The following is a 6544-nucleotide window of genomic DNA, read 5'->3' as shown; positions in this document are numbered from 1 at the left end:
ATGACTCAAAGTTAATACCACAAGCATCACCTTCATTTCATGTATTAAGTCACATCTGTAGAAGTCCATGCATTGTCAGGTGGCTTTGCCCTGCTTTAAATGACTGGATGGGTTCTGCTTAAATCCAAAGGATAATTCATTTATCACTCTAATGCCAATTTGTCTCAGTTTTGATCACAGAAAAATAAAGCAATGAACCCATTAGAGGGATTACATTGGATGTGAACTTTGTGGGTTGATTTTGAAAGCCAGAAGGTGGGGTTGTAATTTGGCTGTGAGTTTCTATATTCTGCTTAGCTCGAGCCTGAGGTTAATTGTTAATCCATTGACTATTAGTTTTCTTTTATAATGAATTGGACACTTCGGTCCATTTTGAATGGGTCTAAATGATATTCCATGGTTGCACTAACTCCTTCTGGCAATATGTAGATAGAAAGATTACAGGTGTTTGCAGATAGGTCATGAGGAATAACTTTTCAATACATAGAGAAAAGCATAGAGATATGAATTAAATGATAGGCTCTCGTATGGGAGAAAACATTCACAAACAGCAACTAGAAGGATCAGCACTTTTTAATGGGTTCCCTTTCTTTGGTTCCTTGGAGAGAAAGTATTTCAGTCAGATATTACCAGCATTAAAATCATTACCCAGTATACAGGCAGATGGCCGGCCGATAATTGTTTATAGGGACAGATGGCAGTTCCTTGTACCCTCTTTCTAGTTTTTGTGTTTTTAAAGCTCAGCAGTTGCAATGTGAAGCCTTCATAGGACCATAAAATACAAACCACTTTAAATAACTCTGAACCAGGATTTTGACTGATGTGCTTAAAAGAAACAGTCACAGTTTGAAACTCAATCTGCAGAGAGAATCTAGGTATATGGCCCTGCAGGTTATAAGTTATAGGAATAGCAGGGAAATTTGGGCTAGGTCTGCACACAGACACATAAATTGGCATCATTAAATAAAGAATTGAATCCAAACAAGTATTTTTACCCAAAACCAGACAAAGGCAAAATTTCGGTAAGTACTCAATAATCAAACGCCAGCATGTGTTGTGCACTTGGCTAGTGTTCACAAGGGCTGGAAAAGAAGTACCAGGCCTTGTTCTGATCTTAGCTGACAATCCAGGTGGGGAGTGAAATGATACCCAGAGAGAGATCATTTCGATAGAAGGCAGAGGGTGCTACATATAAGTCCGTCACATGGACAGTGGAGCTGGAGAAGGTCAAATAGAGTGATCACTTGGACACGAGCACTTATTAGAGATGAGTTGGCCTCAGCTGGACAAGCGAAGGATCGATGATGTCTTTGCAGGTAGAGAAAATGATATAAGCAAAGGCACAGAGGCACAGACCTAGCCTGAAAATCCTGTATTCTTCATTTTTTTCTTTTTTTAAAATTTTATTTATTTAATTTATTTTTATTTAAATTCAATTAATTAACATATAATGTATTACTGGTTTCAGAGGTAGAGGTCCGTGATTCATCAGTCCTGTATTCTTCATTTTATTATGTTTATTAATTTCTCCTATATGTATTTCTCCAATTTCAGTGTCATAATATGGTAAGGGAGAGTAACCAGTACGCCTCTTCGATTAATGTGGAAGAATCATTCGAAAGGCTAATAGCTGAGCCTGACTACGTGGGAACCTGAATTCTGGGCTACGGATTTCAGACACTGTCCTTTAAAATAACTGGCAGTGCCATTGAAGGTTTTGAGACAATATGATGTGTACAAATATTATTTTCAGATATTTTGTCTGGTAGTGTTTTGTGAAGTAGATTGGAAAGGAAGAGACTAGACAGAGACCGTTTAGGAAATTATTGCCATACTTAAGACTAAAGATGATAAATCTCCAAAAGAGATTAAAAACCATGGGCAAAAGAAGAAAGATGGTAGTCACCGTGCAGGAAGTGTCAACATACATGATGATGGGCTACGTGTGTACAGCCATAATGAAGGATCAGATCAGATGTTTACAGCTTGAGTGATAGGAAAATGATTTTGCTTTGGAGTCATAGCAGTAAGGGAGCCTGAGAGGAGAAGAGAAACCATACATTTGAATTTATGTTTCATACGCTGCTGAGACGTGGCGATGGGTGGCGATGTATTGAAGTCAGGTGGAGGTGATTTGCAGAAAAGACAGATACAGAGGTAAAAATGACAGGGTCAGTTACTGGGAGTAATGGGTGAAATGGTAAGTGGATGAGATCACAAAGGGAGAAGTGTATAAAGCAGACAGTGTTATAATGAAGACTAAAGCTTGGAAGCAATATCCAGATTTTAAAACTAGATGTTAAATGTCTGTTTCAGAACAGATTTTAACTCGTTCTCTCTCTCTTTCTCTCTGTGTGTGTGTGTGTGTGTGTGTGTGTGTGTGTATGTGATGGTCTTGTGATGTCTGCACATGAAAGCTTATATTTGTGTATTCTTAGTGAATATAGAATCTTTTATTTCTTTTTCCTTTTTATTATCCTACTGGAAACAATGGCATAATGTCTGCAGGAAAAGCATTCCCTTGCTTGGCTGTTACATTAAGAAGAGGTTGCCAAAAACAAATAAACAATAACAGCAAACCACACCAAATAAAAGTACAAGTATATGCTTGCATCAACAGAAAAACGTAGTTTTGATTCCACTGAAATTTTTTTCTGCATTTCAAGCGAAGCAAATGCAGTAGTAGTAATGTTATATCGAGGAGTTTATTTTCCCTAACTGGTTCTCATCAGGGTCTAAAATAATAAATTTTACAGTGATTTTGCTGCAACTCTTATTTGTTTTCATCATAGTTTAATTCCATTTCAAATCCCCAGAATCCTTGGCACGTAACAAATTCAGGGTATATAAACATCTACCCGTCCCCCACCAAAAAAAGAAAAAGAAAAAAGAAAATCACAGACACATTTTGATAATACTTTAAGCTTTGAGACTGAACACATTGGAGGAGAAATTGCTTAATGGCACCAAAGACTTCTTGATATGAGGGGTTGTTGCTGCTATTTGTTCTCTGGGCCCTGACCCAAAACACTGTGCACGGCCTGAACTGGAGGAGGGAGGAAGAGAAAGAATGGCTCCGTGTTATTTTATTTAAATTCGGTCATTACATAGAGTCTGAAGGGGCATTAGACATCATATAGTCCAATCTCCACATTGTTCAGGATCTAAGCAAGCAGACAGAAACCTATATTTGATGATTCAAAGTGATAAGGAATCATAGCTATACAAGTGAGCCCCTGCTGTTTTCAGAAAACTGAGCAGGGGAACGTTCTTGACTATCTTGAGCCGAAGTTGCTACTTGAACTATGAGTGACAGATTGACATTACATAATGTCAGTATACAAAATATTACAATATTTGGTGCTTTTTCAGTTGTGTTTTTAATTCGGTTTATGAGTTGGATCTCTGTCCCCTCTTAACCAACCAGTGCTTCTGCTGTAATCAACTTGCCTAAGAATGGAAATGATGAAGAGGTACGCGGACAGCAGACTACAAACTCCTTTGAACTCTGAGTACAGAGATTATAAATTATTCTTTGTTGTTTCCCCCATAGATAGCAGCTAGCACAGTGCCTGGCGCATGGCAGGTGCTCAGTAAATTTTAATGGAAAAAGAAAGGAGGAGGAAGAAAGGAAGAAACATACAGAAGGAGATTATTCATGTATCTGCCAATTCTGACCTTAATACAGCAGAATCACTGAGTGCAGCATGTTGACACTTGGTTGACATACTTTACGTATTTGTAGAAATATAGTTCTATAAATATTTGTAATGTATTTCTATAAACATATGTATTTAATATGTAATCATTAAGTATATGTATTTAATATGTAATCATAAGTGTAAGTTTCTATATTATTTAGTTTATATAATTTATTTAATTTTAATAATTTAATATTCAAATTTATGTATAAAGTCTATATCATATATAATTCTATAAATGTAAATATGAACTTGCTGGAAGTATTCATATAGGGTTTCTAGTATAAACTTTATCTTGATCTTTTGTACACAGGGATATATTTTTCTTTGAATGACAGGTCTTCATTTTAAAACAATCCCTTGAAATTCCTCAAACTTACCTTTGGGGTTCTATCACTGAATCTTAAGACCATTATTCCACCTAAGCACATCTAATCCTAAATGGTGGGACCTGAGGGAGTTGTAAGAAACCCTAACAATTCATCATGGTGTCCTGAATCCTGGAGGGATTACTTAGATGTTTAAAAACAAACAAACACATTGGTGCCCTCTGTTACAATGTGGCTGCATTATTTATAAAGGGAAACATGAAGATTTATTCAGTAATGTCCAAGCTCGAAAAACACAGGACCCATATTTTTAGTCTCCTAAAAATAATCTGAGGGACTATGGGGATGCTTCCCTGGATGGTGGAACTTTGCCATATCTTTGTATAGATGGAGAGGGCTGTGGTAAGGAAGGTAACTCTTACATAATTATCATACCTGCCTTGATTTTCATTTTGACATTTTCATGTATAAATCTCAAGACAGTGGAAATGCTTATTAGATTTATATCTTGATCCCATTTGACATCCTGATGAACAGAGGAAGTATCTTTAAGTCTGGTGGAAAACCAGATTCATAGGCCAGTGTAGGTATTAAAAGCCCCTATTTGCTATACGTCAGCCAGCACAGTAGAAAGAGGTATCTTCAGGATATTGTGCTAGTGGAGAAAAATCAACTAGGAAGCCAGCCTATTTAGGGGATTTTTAAAATTTAGTACCTAGTGAATAGAGCAAGCAGTCTCTTTTATAGCAAATGCTTTAGGGTTACACGAAACTCTAAGGATGTTAGTATACTGGGAAGCATACCAGGAAGAGGAATCAAGTAGGTGGAATAGGTGGCAGGTGGCTGTACCAGCAAAGGCACTGCAAAAAAAAAGAGAGAGAGAGAGAGAGAGAGAGAGAGAGGAAAGTGTTTACTGAAGCAAGAATATTAAACAAAACCATGCAATATTCACTTGTGTCCAAGGACAAGATGACTTTGTCCCAAGTATACACCCTCTGCCCTCCTATAAATGTGTGTGGACATTAGCCCCTCCCAGCCCATGTATGCACACACGCACCCGTACTATACTCCCATCAACTCAACCATACTATAAAGTCAAAACATGTCTATTCTTATGCAAGTGTGACAAATACATTTGAAATCACTTCTGAGAAGAAAACCATTAAAAAAAAAAAGTGGTCTAATTTAGTCTTCAACCAGCAGGATTCTTTTCCTTTGTTGTTGTTCCACAGAAAGAAAGTATAGTGCTGATTGTCTACCAGGCCCACGTTCATATATGAACTCATTTCACGCTCGCAAACATCCTGTGAAGTATCGTTATCCATTCAGGAGATGCACGAACATCATTCTACCTTTATGTCCGAGGTGTTATTCGGCCTTTCTCATCCCTCGTTTACTGTGATTATCGACTCTCGACATGTTTAGGGTGCTCTTTGGGGCCTTGCTTGGGAGAGAGGCCTACTCAGCCGAGAGACGTCCTTTCCTTTGACTTTCCATCAGGTATTCACAGAAGTCGAGTTCCCTTCCTCCTTTAGTGACATCGAACCTGCCTAGTTTTGTCTTTCTTCTTTGTCCTTTCGTAGTCCAAAGCATAGGGAAAGTGCCCTCTTCTCTGTGTGGACTGGCATAGTCCAGCTTTGCACACGGAAGCACCTAAGTTAAGGGACATTTCCCCACACATTAAGCTCTTCTTCTACCTGGCGTTGTCTCCAGCGGTCATCTTAGCAAGTAGTCCTTGCCTAGCGAAGAACCATAGGTTTTAAGAAGGTAGTAAACTGTTCTTAAGATAGAAGATGACCTTTCGGATTAGGAACTCTGATCAACCATTCACTATATCCCCGATGAAGCGGTGCAGGGCAGGACAGGCGCCTCCAGGAGCCCAAATTTGGGAAGGGGCTAAGAATCATAGGGAAACCCATCCAAACTGCTGCAACCCCAAAATACTAAATTTTGAACATAGTATAATTAAAATAGGTGAAACCTAAGACTGGGTTAAATCAGAGTTTCTGGATTGAAAAGAGCCTTAGAGATCACATAGTCCAATGGCTTCCATTTCCTTGTGTGGTAAGAGAAAGAGAAGGATCATGTCTTATTTATCTTTGTCACTTGAACACCTGGCATAATGCCTTCCACAGTTGGTATTCGATACGTTTGTGGAGCTGTTTTATACAGAAAATTGGGAGTGACCTGCCCCAGAATACACAGCTACTAATGGAAAAGACTGGATTAGCCCCCTCATGTTATGCCTGTGACTTGCATCTCTAGCCACTTACGATAGGTCAGGACCATCCCAAAAGTCACGTTGTGAACTCTAGGGAACATTACCCTACAGGGTACAGCCAGGGCCTGCTCAGCCCTAGATGGCTATTAAGGTGGTGATATTAGTCCTACCCCCTAAAAACTGCAGAGGTAAGAGAATTTGGGGCATTTACTTCTGGCCACTTTTTGTAACCTTTGTTTGTTTTCAAAATGGAAAGGCCTCATGACTCTCCAGTGCATAGCTGTGAGAATTTC

Source organism: Ursus maritimus, assembly GCF_017311325.1.
Source record: "Ursus maritimus isolate PB19 chromosome X unlocalized genomic scaffold, ASM1731132v1 scaffold_X1, whole genome shotgun sequence".
NCBI lineage: Eukaryota > Metazoa > Chordata > Mammalia > Carnivora > Ursidae > Ursus > Ursus maritimus.
This window is presented reverse-complemented; position numbering follows the sequence as displayed.